The 14,150-nt window shown below is 46.5% G+C and overlaps 1 protein-coding gene across 3 annotated transcripts in view; it reads right to left on the reverse strand.

Moving 5' to 3' along the window:
- Positions 1 to 6,451, reverse strand: part of tspan9a (tetraspanin 9a) — a 142,060-nt gene extending 135,609 nt beyond the window's left edge. For all 3 annotated transcript variants that reach the window (XM_047333475.1, XM_035642887.2, XM_047333473.1), the window contains exon 1: positions 6,123 to 6,451. The gene's annotated coding sequence lies outside the window, so the exon portion shown is untranslated. The remainder of the gene's footprint in view (positions 1 to 6,122) is intronic.
- Between the last annotated feature and the right edge of the window lie 7,699 nt (positions 6,452 to 14,150).

Raw genomic sequence — 14,150 nt, forward strand, 5'->3', positions numbered from 1 at the left:
GGAGTCGATGCTCGATTGAACACTGTGGTTTGTTCACTTTAACAATCCAAGAGTACGTGTCGGATGGGGAACTTCACAAGATTGTCCTTTTTGTGGCACTCTTTGATTCTGAGTGACTTATGAATCGGACACGACCTGCTTGAGTCGGACAGTTTTAGCAACAGCTTGATGAAGTAATGATGAGCCGAGCAATCCATCTTCTTCCCCGAAGCCCGTCACCCTTGGAGGGAGCGGCATTGCGAATGTGTAACCTGATGAGTTCCCAACACGTTTGGAAACATGTGGACGTAGCACTGTATTGCTGACCTCTTGCCCTCGTTTCAAATTCACCACTGACGGAGGGGAGGGACCAGCTCTCAAAACGGCGCGTTGCCACTGGGAAGTGGCCTGCGAGCATCTGAAGCGGATCGTGCTTAAAAGAGTTGAATTCACCACGGTGGGGTCTCAATCCCAGGAGCGCTGGACCCTGTGGTGACGCACAAAGGTGCTTTTGATAAGAGCACTGGCATGAGGCGAGGCGAGAGCTGGCTCTGCCTCGCCAATGAGGCTCCCTTGTGTGCAATTCATCGCAGCAAGGGTCAAAGCAGGTAACAAATTTGTCTTTATTTTATGGTACAAACAAGCGTTTTTGGAGACCAGAAGCGAAGAAAAAAAACACAGGACGATACAGGACAGAAGAGTTGTGCCAGCAAAAGTGGCAGATTAGGAATCATTCCATTGATTTTTTAGGTTGTTGTGACTCGAAGGCCTTCTCTAGGCAAAATCCAACGAAACAAAGTCTGCTCTGCTTGTACTCAGTGTAAAGATCAGTATGTCCTTCCTGTTGCACTAATAGGATCATCTGGTAGGCAAAACTAATGTAACATTTAATGGTCGGTTTTAAAAGGTCCTGTATTGTAAATGTCCATGTCTACGCGCTACAACACCGTAAAAAGTATCAAAAAGCTTAAGCACAAGGGGGCTTTCATCAAGGTTGTGATGTCACAACTATACAGGCATGACCCCACCCGGACCCGGCGTCCAACAATTTTGACTTCAGCGCAAAAAAAAATAATGTACTTCTGATGCCGCCAGCACGTCTAGGCATGGAGCTCTTTGAGAGTGTGATATTGTTTTTTTACTTTTGGATATGTGAAAGGACGTGTTTGTCCTAGAACTCCTAAAAGACACATGAGGGAGAACATGTAAATATAAACGGAGACGGTTTTTGCTACTCAAAGCCACAAATCCTTAAAACATTGGGAGAGTGCAAAATGAGTGACCTTTACAATGCGCTCAGTTTAAAAAGGATGAGATATATATATATATATATATATATATATATATATATATATATACATATTTATTTATTTATTCTCAAACCCAAGGCTCTTTTCCCACCTTCGCATTTTTGGCATTTTGCTGACTAAGCATGAAATTGACTGGTGCAGCAGCAATGTTGGTGTCAAGGTTTTGATACGTTTGTTCGGTGTGCGTGGGTGGCAGCGCGGGAAGGTCCTTCATCTGCAGCCTTTAATTTGAGGGACACAGTTTAAGTTTGTTTTTCTCAATCTTTTAAATTTATAGTGTGGCCCTTCATTACACACACACACACACACAAGTAAGGTAATTCTGTGCCCGGCAAAGTGGTCGACTATTCTACACGTTGTAATTCAAAATATCTTTGTTGCGAATCATCAGAACACCGGAGCAGCGTCTGGACAAACAGACCCGTGAAAAGGTTTTCACGAGGTTCATTCAATGAACTCCTTCAGAACATAACAACCCACAGAGGATTCGTTGGCCTAATGCAATTCAGAATCCCATTTCTGTTCCCCTTCACTTTTATTGATAAAAATGTTGTTAGTCGCCGTCATGTATCTTCTTTTTTCTTCTTTTCCCGTATATTTACTCTCAGGCTGCGTACAAGATGTTCCACCTTGTCGGTGGAGGTTGTTGGGGCTGTTTGCAGCCTGAAAGGATTACCTGCAAAGTTAACGCTCGCCCGAACCTTATCCATCATCTCTTATCAAGGAAGTTAAACATGTACAACAGTACAGCAGAGGTAACTTTTTGTTGTGTGCAATTTAAAAGCAACTGTTACTTAAAATATGTGCTAATGGATTTTTTTAGGGTTTAGGGTTTTTACAGTTTAGGGTTCCATGGGTAAGAAAAACAGACTGCGGTACTGATGGTTTCCTAGGTGAGCTTAGGGGCATCTTTGCAATTGATACCCTGAATTGTTATGCATGTCGTGTATGTAAGTAACAGAACACGACTGTGATAAAAGAACAAATTCCAAAGGAAATATCCAAAACCAATTAGAGTGCAGTCTAATGTAATACGTTTTTAAAATGCAAAAAGTCCAACATGCCAACATCTGACTCCCCTGCGCTTTGTCCCTTTTCCCAGAAAATGACATCAGCCCAGAAGAAACTGTCACATTTTCAAAAATGCTGAAAGCGAAGATCATTCCATGATCAAAGTCCTGTTTTCAGTCCCCGGAGCCATCTCTCACACATAATGGTCAGAATGTTCTGGAGCAGGATAATTGGATGCCCCTAATTCCTGGAGCAGCCACACTCATGGAGCTTTGAGAGTATTTTTTTAACGGGCTACAAGAGTCGAATGCACCATGTTGGCCAGACAAATGACAGAAATCCCTTCCAGATTCAAACTAATGACAAATGAAATCAGCACCATCAAGCACAATATACGGCAACGTCCGCCTCAGAAGGACACTTTGCACCACAGCTCTCAGTTAAAACAGTCCCACTGTCACTGGTCATGTCTGAAATGGATTCATGGTTTTTTTTTTTGGACAGGCACCATGTGTAGCACTACATTGCCATTAATAGAACCAAGATTTTGTCTTTTTCTGTGTTGTTGTTGTTGTTGTTGTTTTTCCTCATTCATCAAAACTTCAAAATGAACCAAATTATAAAACATAGTGGAACTGCACCGTTTTCCCAAACCTGTGCAGAAATCAGTTAGCGGTGAAGACAAATGTGTAGCCCCCCGGCCACCTCCTCGACTTAATCTGATAAGACAGACGGGAAAAGCTCACCACAAGCGCAAGTGCACATTCTGTAATAAAACTGCAAAGGACACGGCCAGACAGCTACGCACAATGTTTTAATATTTTTGTAGCTATGCAATACTCATAAAAACAAGACCGGACCGAAAAAACAGTGACATGAGGGCCTTTAATTCATTACCAAGCAGTGCTTAAAAGGCTACTAAGAGGACATCAACTTGGAAAGAAGTTCTCCAAGTATCCACCGCTGATCGCTCATGTCTGAGAAATCATGTGGAATTCAAAAAAATAAATAAATGAAAAAAAGGACCCCACGTGATTTCAGCCTACAGGCCCCCGACAAAAGGCGACGGACGCAGGGGCGTGAGGAATCGGAAGCCCTGCCCGCTTGAGTCAACAAGTCTGACATTACAAATCCTGCACGGCACCGAAACAAAGCAGCATGACGCGGTGTGACAGCAGAGCGGCCGAGACCCGGCTTCCACATGGAGAACATCACGTGTGTGCTGCCGACTGAGTTCACGCCGGTGAAATTCAACAGGTTCACGGGGAACGCCAGATCAGCCCCATGTCTTGGCAGCGACACGCATGAACTGAAGGCCTGAGAGCAACCCCCCCCCCCCACGTGCTGCTGTACACAGATCCGGGGAGAAATCAGCTGCACCTTCAGCCACGAGCAGGCAGCGTCCCAGCTCGGAAATAGACCCGACTGTAAACAAGCGGCTGTCAGTCACACGTGGTCAGGTCAAAATATAGGCACAGAAGGTTCTGCGGATGGCAGTTCCACATCGGATCTGAATCTCATGGATGCACGGCTCGAGGTTCAAATCAGAGGTATAGGAAAGACGTGGCCGCGACGGAACCGGCATTGTCTCGCGCAGGCGAGAGGACGGCGACGCAACAGCCTCTGCTCGTCCCGTTGCCGATTGGCCAGGCTGGATGGGACTAAAAGGGGCGAGAGAGAGGGATAAATGTTGATATAGCAGCACAGCTCGTCCATTGTAAAGGCCCAGCGGAATGAGATGTGCCCAGCACGGACGGTCCTGCCCCCTCGTCCCACGGGGAACGTTCACGAAGGGGGGGGGACAGGGCATAGAGCCGAGATCCATGGCAACCGCTGCGGGACAGAGAGAAAAAGCCGAAGGGAAGTAAACACAGTCGGAGGCACAGTCACATTGCCGCTTTTGTTTACCGAGCGCAGAGAATCAGCCAGTGCGTCCCGGAGGGGAAAAGAAACCCTCTCGACAAAGGTTATGATTGTTGGCGGCAAACCTCTGATGTCAGCGTCTCCCATGTTGGTTTCTTTGTGTAAACTGAGGCCTCGCACTGGAGCTGAACACGATGGGCAGCGGCTGGAGGTCCAGACCGCTCATTTATGCAGTTTGGGATGTCGGGAAATTAATCCAACATCTAGATGTTCCACTTCTCGAGATCATTTTAGGGTTTCTACGGTTGAGGCCCTGCGAAAGAGGCAGCTCGGCGTCCGAAGCTGTTAAAAATAATTAGCCACGAGAGTGAAATTAGGGATAAAATCTTCAGCAGTAGGTCAAGGGGCAGGTGGGCGGGTTGGCCCTGACCCCCCCTGACCATGCCATGAGGGAAGTAGGAATGTGGGGTCAGACGGTGCAAGATCTCTCTCTCGGAATAGACTGGATCCACGACATACCACCGTGGTGGTGAGGAGCTGCTGTTTTCATACGGCCCCACTTGACTCCCGAGCGCAGCGGTCTGAACGAGCATACTTCTCTCAAAATGCGTCCACTGAGAAGTCAAAACTTCCCCTGGGGGTTAGCGAGAAATACTACAACACAAATAACAAAGAGCATGTGATACGTTAAAAAAGACAGCCGGTCATTTGACTCACTCGCAAAGACTCGGGTCAAATGACAATTGATTGAAGTTAGACGAGAGAAAACCTTGTCAAATACATCTCATAGCTTGGCGGTAGAAGGCCCTTCTTCCTCCCCCACATCTGGCAAGTTCATCAGTGCAAGCGCGACGCGGCTCAAAAGCAGGCGCTCGCTTCTCACTTTCGTTTTAACACGGGGGGCCAACTCGGAGCACATTTTGAAAACCAGAAACATGAGGCACGGAGGTCTACGGGTGGAAGGAAAAACTCCTGCCCCTCGGTGATCGGGTTCAGATTCAACCTCCCAGTCGTAAGTGATGAGGCTCACACTGTACGCTGGTGGGAAGAGAAAACAAGGGACAATCAATGAGGAGGCTGCGGCGACGAGCCCGTAGTGTTGAAAGAGGCGTGCGATGCTCCTCGCCCGCATCCAGAGCGGCATCTCATTCAGCTGTTGCCCGTGAAATGGGCTCGGGTCACAATCTATGCGCGCTTTTTTGATTCTTGGCATTCCTTCGGGCTCACGGGGTCAACTCTTATTTAATGTGAGGTGCCAAACCACGCACGGGCATTTGAGAAGCAAACAAGGGGAACAGAGTCAGCGTTCATGCTTTAAAAATGTAATTAAAAAAAAGGAAGAAATAAAATGAGGGGCTTTGTTGCCGTCATACGTCAAACTCTTGCCAGATTTTTTTTGTTTTGTTTTATGTAGCAGAATGGACAGGGTGCGAGGGGGATGAAACGATCCCTTTGAATGAGCCATTTATCACTATTAAAAGATCACATTCAAAGATCTTTGGCATGTGACAGCCCCATGATGCCCTGCCAGCATTAAGAAGCTGGTAATGGTAATATTATGGTCTTATAGTCAGGAATTCATATAACATAGGATGGGATATTAAAACCCCTGAAAACTCACCTCTGCAGACACACACCTGCAACAACATACACTGCTTTGTATTAGATACCGGAGGGTTTTTTTTTATAAATAATAATAAAAAACACAAGGTCTCTTCAGAGTGGCTGGCCACTATAGATATAGATATATATATATCCACCCACTCATTACAGATGCATCATGTTGTTATGTCCGTTTTTGGACAACAGGAAATGGTGATGAATCCAAAATTACGCAAATTACGCGCACGGAATAAAGTGTGAACTCGTGGGACACAAGACGCGCGCGCACTGAAAACAGGCACTGCTGTCAACAAACAAACAAACAGACAGACAGACAAACAAACAACAATCTCTTACCTGGTTCACGTCCTCCCGTGGAGACGTTTTTCTGACCGTTCACCGTCCCACACGACGGGGAGACGAGAGGAAAAACCACCCGCACGCGCGCAACTTTGGCGCAACAAGCTTCCCAAACTTTTTTCTTTCTTCCCTTTTTCTTCCTCCCCCAGCCCGACCTGCGCGCTCGTTTTATTCCACTCCGGTCCTCACAGGACAACAACAAGAACAACAAAGAGAAGTGGAGCCCTCCTCTTCCTGACAGCTCCCCGTGTCCGCCGCACGTCGCCTGCGCTCAGATGATGTGCGATCGGGGCAGAGGATCTTCCGGTTGGGGCGAAGAGGAAATGGAAGTGTGCGCAGGAGGAAAGAGGAAGAAGGAAGAAGGAGGAGGAGAAGAAGGAGGAAGGGGATCTTACTGACTCCTGCAGGCGCCTCGGAGCCTCGGACCTTCGGGGCCCATGAAAACTGAAATACTACGAGAATAAAGTCGTAATTTGAGAATAAAGGTGAAATACTTGGAGAATGAAGTCAAAGTCTCGAGAATAAAGTTGAAATACTACGAGAATAAAGTCGTAATTTGAGAATAAAGTTGAAATACTTCGAGAATGAAGTCAAAGTCTCGAGAATAAAGTCGAAATACTACGAGAATAAAGTCGTAATTTGAGAATAAAGTTGAAATACTATGAGAATAAAGTCGTAATTTGAGAATAAAGTTGAAATACTTCGAGAATGAAGTCGAAGTGTCGAGAATCAAGTTGAAAATTGTGACCTGGAAGCACTTCTCAGCAGCTGCAATATAAAAACAATGTTGATGTGTTGTGAGCCAGTTTGCTAAGCTAACGCTAGCTGCTAACCAAGTTGTAAAGCTGCAATATTATCATCTGGAAGAAACGATGCGGTGACAACTGGTGTGTTTGCACATGAACATCAACGTGTGTCCCGACGCGATAACGCTCAATTGCAAACAACCGTTGATGAATTCTGAGAGGCGTGCGGTCACCGAAGCTTAGCGTAGCTCTGCTAACGTCAGTTAGCGTGGATGCGTGACAGCTGAACTGGAACCACGACACAGACGTTTAGGGCTATTTCGACTTATTCTCAACATTTCGATTTTTCTTCTCAAAGTTTTATTTCAACTTTATTCTCGACATTTCCACTTAATTCACAAAATGTTAAATAAATTTGAAAAAATCTTCCCCCTCATTTTTTTCCGTAATGCCTGGCTCTAATACTCCTCCATACTCGTAAAAAAATTATTTTCCTTGCTGAGGTTTTTTTTTTTTTTTTTAAATCTGCCGATTGTCTCCTCGATGAATCGATTAGTTGTTTGGTCCATAAAATGTCATAAAATGGTGAAGAATCTCGATCGTGTTTCCCCAAAACCCCAAGACGATGCTCTGTTTTGTTCACACACAAAATAAATAGCTAATAAAATTGAGTTTACTGTCACAGAGGAGAGAAAAAACTAGAAAATATTCACATTTAAGAAGCTGAAATCAGAGAATTTTTCCTTTTTTTTCCAATAAAAAACTACTGATTGATCCATTGTCAGACTAGTTGCTGATTATTTAGCAGTGGATCACTAACCGATTAGCTGTCGCAGCTCTATGTTCAACCTTCGGCGATGGATTGAAGCAGCATTTGTTTTGTTTTTTTGTTTTTTCTCTCTCCCCGATGTGTCTTTTAATGACTCCATGCAGCAGCCAGCAAACACTGGGCCCCTTTGAAGACCAGATCATGCAGCGTTCATGGGTCCAAATTGAAAAAAATAAATAAATAAATAAAAAAGCACGCTTGGTTGTTTGAAAGGAGCCATCCGGGCTTCGCCTCGACATGCTGCCATGTGTGTGATTACCAGAGTATGAAAAGGACATTTGCAGGCGGCCTCCTGGCCAATGTGCTGGCCCACACTTCCTTTTGGGGAAAATGCTTGGAGCACACACACACACACACACACACACACACACACACACACACAGATTCTGTTCAGGCACATTTATTTTTGCGAGTACAGTACAAGAGAAGGTGCATAACAACATGGCAGACATGGGCAACACTCGTTCAAATTTCAATCTACGAACATCACGTTTTTTCCTCGTGTGTGTCAGTGGCTCTCTCGTGACCGTTGAATCCTTTTTTTCTTCAAACATACGGTGACCTGACCTGTAACTTCAATGGCTCCGTGTTAGTGTCCTGCGAAGAAGAGGAAGCTCTGCTGCTGGGAGCAGCTCATCATCGCTCATCACGAGTGTGTGTGGATCTCCCCCCCTGCCGTCAGGATTACACCGCGATTAAACCGAGGCAAATTTAAAAGACATAATCATCAAAGTCCCCTGATGGATGGGATGGTTTGGGCAGAATGCAGAACTGACGTGTTTAAAACTCCGCGTAATGACGCCGCACTTAAAAGCTCCTCTCTGCGCTGATGGCCTTCCCCATCACTCTGTGTGGGTTAAAAAAAAAATCAAAAAATCTAGTAATGATACTGTTATGTCAACAGTTACACGTTGTGTTCGCTCTCTGACAAAGAGTTAGAAGAGAAGTTGAATAAGTAGCTAAGTGTAAAGATGGGAAACAGTGGGAATCAGCTGTGGCGCCGACCAATCAAAATCCACCTACTGTCCCTGCACCTCCAAAGATACAACTAACAAGTTAGCCTCTGTATTTTTCATTCATACAAAAGTTTTGAATATTTAATCCATACAAATCGTAGTGACGATATACTGCTCACATAGAGTACGGGGAAACAGCAAAGTGAATGTGATCCCCCCCTCCAAAAAAATATCAAACAATTCATTTTGACAGTTTTTACCATTCATTTGCTGTGGATACCAACAATTATTTCCCCATGACTATAATTATTAACACTCGTGTGTCCTCCCCTGTCTTGTAGCCAGTTCGTCTTCCAGCATTTCCTAGTGTAGTCATCCGTGGTTCATGATCTTTGCTCGTGAGATCCCTTCTGGATATGTCTGACTGCCTTCCCTTGTCCCTTTGTTGTCGTTGTTGTTTTTCAAACAGACTGTTTTTTTTTCCGACTTTCATAGCGTTCCGACTTCTGCATTGGAGTCTGAGGCGTAGTGAACTGGTTCCCACACACACACACGAGGGTGTTAAATCAGGCCGCAGCATGGACTCGGCTGTGGAGGGCGTTTCATCTCCCATCCAAGAGGCCTTCTTCTCTCTTCGGTTCTGATTCCGTCGATGCGATAGAAATTGAAGAAGCCCTCTTGGATGAGACATGAAACGTCTTCCAGAATCTACAGCCGAATCCAGCTGCGGCCCTCGTGGACAACTATGACGTTGGATGAATGAGGGGATTTTTTTTTTCTCCCAAGCCAACACTTGCTATTAACGTCAGAGATTTTCTTTTATTTTAAAATGTTAATTTTTTTACGAACTGTTTTTTTCCCCCTCCCTGTGGGCATGAGAAACAAATCATCTGACATCTCAGTGAATCGCTGCATCTCACAAATAGACCCCCAACAAGGGTCGGAACGCGTCAGGAATGACGATTTCCGCGGCTATTCGTCATCCATCCCACAGTGTTTCACTGTAATGAGTGAGGATTGTGATGGTGAGCATGCAGAAGAAACACGGAGACTCGTTAATTTGCATGACAGCTGAGGTCATTACATCTCGGCAGTAACAACATATACAACATGGGAGAGCAGAGCCAGGTGGCGTATGTGCGCCGGGTTAATGACTTAATAGCCAGCATGGGACGAAACCTGGAACGGAACCAGACCTGCGCTAATTACAGCACGTCCCCGATAATGAGCCGTCGCTCTCGCCGAGAACGAATATGAATACAGGTCGTGTAAAAAAAAAAGTTTTATGGTGCAAAAGTGCAGTTTTTCCACGGTAGGTTTCCGAGCACCTTTCCGGGTCTTTGGTACGAGACGACGTGGGAAACTTTTTGAACAGCATGGAACAGCGGTTGTAAATCCTTATCATCATTACAGAGGCAATATGGTGGCGAATACGATTGTGAGTGACAGATTTAATCCTCAGCCGATGTGGATTAGAGGAGAGAGCACCTGGTGAGAGAATGACTGCATGCAGAGCACTGCTCATGCCGTTGTTGGATGACATCACGTCATCTTTCCATTTTGTCCTGCTGAAATTTAACATTGCACTGCAAGTAACGTGTATTGATAGATTGTCAAAATCTAAACGCGGGAAAATTGTCCGGTGTGTTATCATGTCAATGAATGCCTCCTGTGTCTTACTTCACTTCTGTGTTTTAGGTCACGCAGACCACAGTTAATCTTCAGCAGATTGCGATGAATGACTCCAAGAAAAACGCACTTTAATGGTCTCAATCAGGTCAGTGTCTGTCCAATCAGGGCGTGTTTGTTGATGTAGCTGCCGTGGACCCTCATCCTCGAACTGGTGGCCCGCGCAGGTGGAGGATGTTTCTCACGCGTGCAGCTCTGTCAACAGAGCAACAGACGGAAACTAACTGCAGTGAGACACTCGAGTCCTCGCTTTCTCTTCGCTCGCGTCTCGGAGCTCGGCCATTTGTCTTGCTCCTGTTCTCCAGGCTGTTGGTTTTTTGTTTTTTTAGCATGCAAGTCTCTTTATTTTCCAGAATTAATGTGAGGTGGATTAATGTTGCGTCTGCCTACAGAGACAGACGCTGGAGAATTGATTCTGTTATTCTGAAAGGTCAACGAAACAAAGTGCTTTAGTGCAGAGAGCTGTGAGAAACACAAAATGCAGGCGATATTTCACGTATATATTGATTTCACAGAGCAGATATTCAGCCATGATGTCAATTTATAGTTCACACCACAATATTTAGATTTTATTACTGAATAAATTAAAAGAATATACATCCTAATTGTGCTACATGATGTGCATGACGTCATATTGTATTCAAACAGACTCTCAAAAAGAAACTGTGGTTCAATGGGCACTAAACTCTTCCCAGATATCTGTCATCTGATGTGACTGGCAAAGGATCAAAGTCACAGTGAAACTTGCTCCTTATAATTTATTCATCGAGCCCCGTGCCACCACCACCGTCACCCCTCAGCCGTCTATACCAATGGCCTTCCATCCCACGCGTCTGTATGTGCACGCACAGCGTCCCACTGCAGAAAAGCCTCGCTGGGTGCAGAGCCGAGTCCCCGGCGCCTCCCTGCTGCATGGTCGCTGCAGGTCGACTGGGGGCGATAGTCTCATCGGCTGCTCCGGCTGCTTGGAGATTTCCCTGCAGCGTCCGACAGGTAGTTGGGACACATTCAGGCCTCCGGCGACTCAGCGTGTCCTGATCGGCACCCCTGCGACATTACTGTGTGTGCGAAGAACTTACGACGTTCTTCTTTCCCCGCCCATATGTACTTTTTCCCTTCCTCCAGGAGAGGGGCCCCCGGGACTCTCCCTCGGCAGTTAAACCTTCGCGCTAACTGTTGATTGCAGGGCGGAAGAGGGCTTTTTGGCTTTATGACTCCAAACCTCACCAGGGACCTCACCATGGCAGCTCATATAATATCCCGTATTGTATTAAGCGCCTGCAGTTGACACTACCGCTGTGGGGAAGCAACTTTAAAAGCTGTTACAGTAATACACATCGTTCACAAATGAACCCTGAGGTGAGTGAAAATTAGTGGCCCCCCCTCTTTCAGCCTTTGGGCTTCAAAACATCTGTAATAGACATTCACATTCGACTAGTGGTGTTTTTTTTTGATGAATGCAGGCAATAAAAGACACACAGCGGCTGAAAGATTTACAGTAAATCAGTAGCTGTAACGAGGACAAACTGTTTCCCCCCCCCCCGACACGTACCGTTCCACCAAAAGGGACACGGCTCTCGGTGAGCGCGCGCATCATTCGGCGGCCGTGAAGGTCAGCGTAGAGGTCAGCGACTTGGATCCCAGCGTGGAAGACTGCAGATAAACTCTCTACCAGCCACGTGATTCTGCCAAAAAAGGAAAGAGAGAAAAACGGTGCGGCAGCCGCCCCCTGGTTTCCTTCTGCCAAAGACCTGCTCCATCCACTTGTGTGTTCGGTTTTCATCATTGCACCAGCCACCTGCTCTGGCATCCGGACATTGGACACTTGGAAAAAAAAAAGTGACGCCGGCAGCCGAGGAAAAAAATAGGAGCAGCTAAATATTTATTTGATTTATTTTCATGTCAGAACAAAACCCACCTTCTTTGAGCCATATTCTGTTTTTTGTCAGGACCTTCCCTCAGAATGCATTTGTGGTCGTTTGTTGAAAGTCTCTGTTTGGACTTTGGTTTTTTTGTATTCATGACTTTGACCACATATATTTTTTTTCTTTTGCAGCCCGGTACCCGAGAGAGGTTGCCCACTCAGAATTAACGTCCAATACCAACGCCGCTCCGTTCCGGTGTTGTTCACACAACGATGGGAATGCCGCGTGGAAAGCCTCCGAGACAAAACGGTTCGGCTGAGCAACGACCACTTCATTGTCGCCACTGTACGTCCACGTCGCTCTGTTATTCTCCTGCACGCGTAACGGACGGATCACATGAAGTTGACGTCGTGCATTGCTTCGTGCCGTGAATCTGGTGAGGGTTCTGTTCAGGGATGCAACAGACGAGTGCAAAACGGTTCACGTTTATTGGTTCCCCTGAAACACAGCCGAGCCGAGCGAGAGCGAACCGACTGGAGGGAGACAGAGAGAGAGATGACCCCTTTGGACCTTGTGCTTCTCAACAATTGCCCCCCCCCCCCCAGGAGTGAAGCGCTGCGATCCTCCGGCCGAGCGAGCCGCAGTGCGCTGACAATCGGAATCAATTCCTGCCGTGAATGAGGTTCGGCTCTCGTCATTTGGTGACAGAGGGACCGGTTTGTGAAAAGCGGATGTGATTACACGGCATCTTTCCTTGTTTCCTTCCGTTCACAAAAGTGTTCACGTGGAAAATGATGTATTTCGTCAGACATGGTTTATTTTGTTATTTATAAGTAATTTTTCTGAAGATTGATCAGTTCAGATATTATGATTACGGTCGACTTCTTCTGGGGGTGTTTTTCTAGCCCTGCGACTTGTTTTGCCATCGATGTCATAGTAACGGACAGAGGACAGAGCCACATATGAGCTTTAGTATTCGCCCTGCGGAGATGTAAACACAGGTCGACGGAAAACCGACGAACGCGCCACCGTCTCCCATCAGCCGGCACCTCATATAAACAAACATCCCCTCCACCATCTTTGTACCATTAGAGCCGAGGCTCAGCTGCTTCGGAGAGGCCCCAGTGACTCAGACGCAATTCAAATGAAGCATCATCCACATCGATCATCCGCGGGCACTCTCTCGCCTTGGGTAACGGATGACCCGGGCGAGGTGACTCGGCCTCGTGGCGGGGGCGTGCGGCCTCCCTGCGGCCCATTGTCAAAGGCTGATCCGTCGCCTGATGCGGTTGATCGACAGAGAGTCAGTGAGTAAACTTCCAACTTTCTGAAGCTCCTCGATTCTGAAGCCGAACGCTTTTCCTCCTCAAGCCTTCTCCGCTGTCTGTGTATTTATTTCGCAGGAACGCACCAGGAATACCGTGTAAAATACGATCCCCCTTGTCACATTTGCCGTGAAAGCCGGCGTTCTCCATCAAACTGAGGAGGGTGGGCGGTGGCGGAGATATTTTTTTTATGGCGTGAAAGCTGGCACATCATAGTAGTAACTATGGGAACTGGGACTCTGTGGTTATTCCAGTGGAGCCGTAATTAGGTTGTTGAGAAAGAGAAACTGGGGAGAAAGAAGAAAGGATGGTGAAAACACACACACACACACACACACACACACACACACCAGAAGTGAGCGGCGCGGTGCGTTCACTGTATGTGTTCATGTGTCAGAGCAACTACGGCGTGAGGTCGAAGGGTGAACCTGCCTTTCCCACCGGGGGGCTATGAGGAGTCATGACAGGTTGTTGCGTTACACCCGCTTCTCAGGACCGGGCCATCCACAGTCACAGTGTTCTGTCATAATATACTGTATGTGTCGGCCGACAGGCTTAACGTAACCCCAGGGAAGAAGTGGGACTGACAGGAGAGCACATCTCGAGTACATGAAG

The sequence above is a fragment of the Scophthalmus maximus genome, chromosome 7 (assembly GCF_022379125.1).
Source record: "Scophthalmus maximus strain ysfricsl-2021 chromosome 7, ASM2237912v1, whole genome shotgun sequence".
NCBI classification, from domain to species: Eukaryota; Metazoa; Chordata; class Actinopteri; order Pleuronectiformes; family Scophthalmidae; genus Scophthalmus; species Scophthalmus maximus.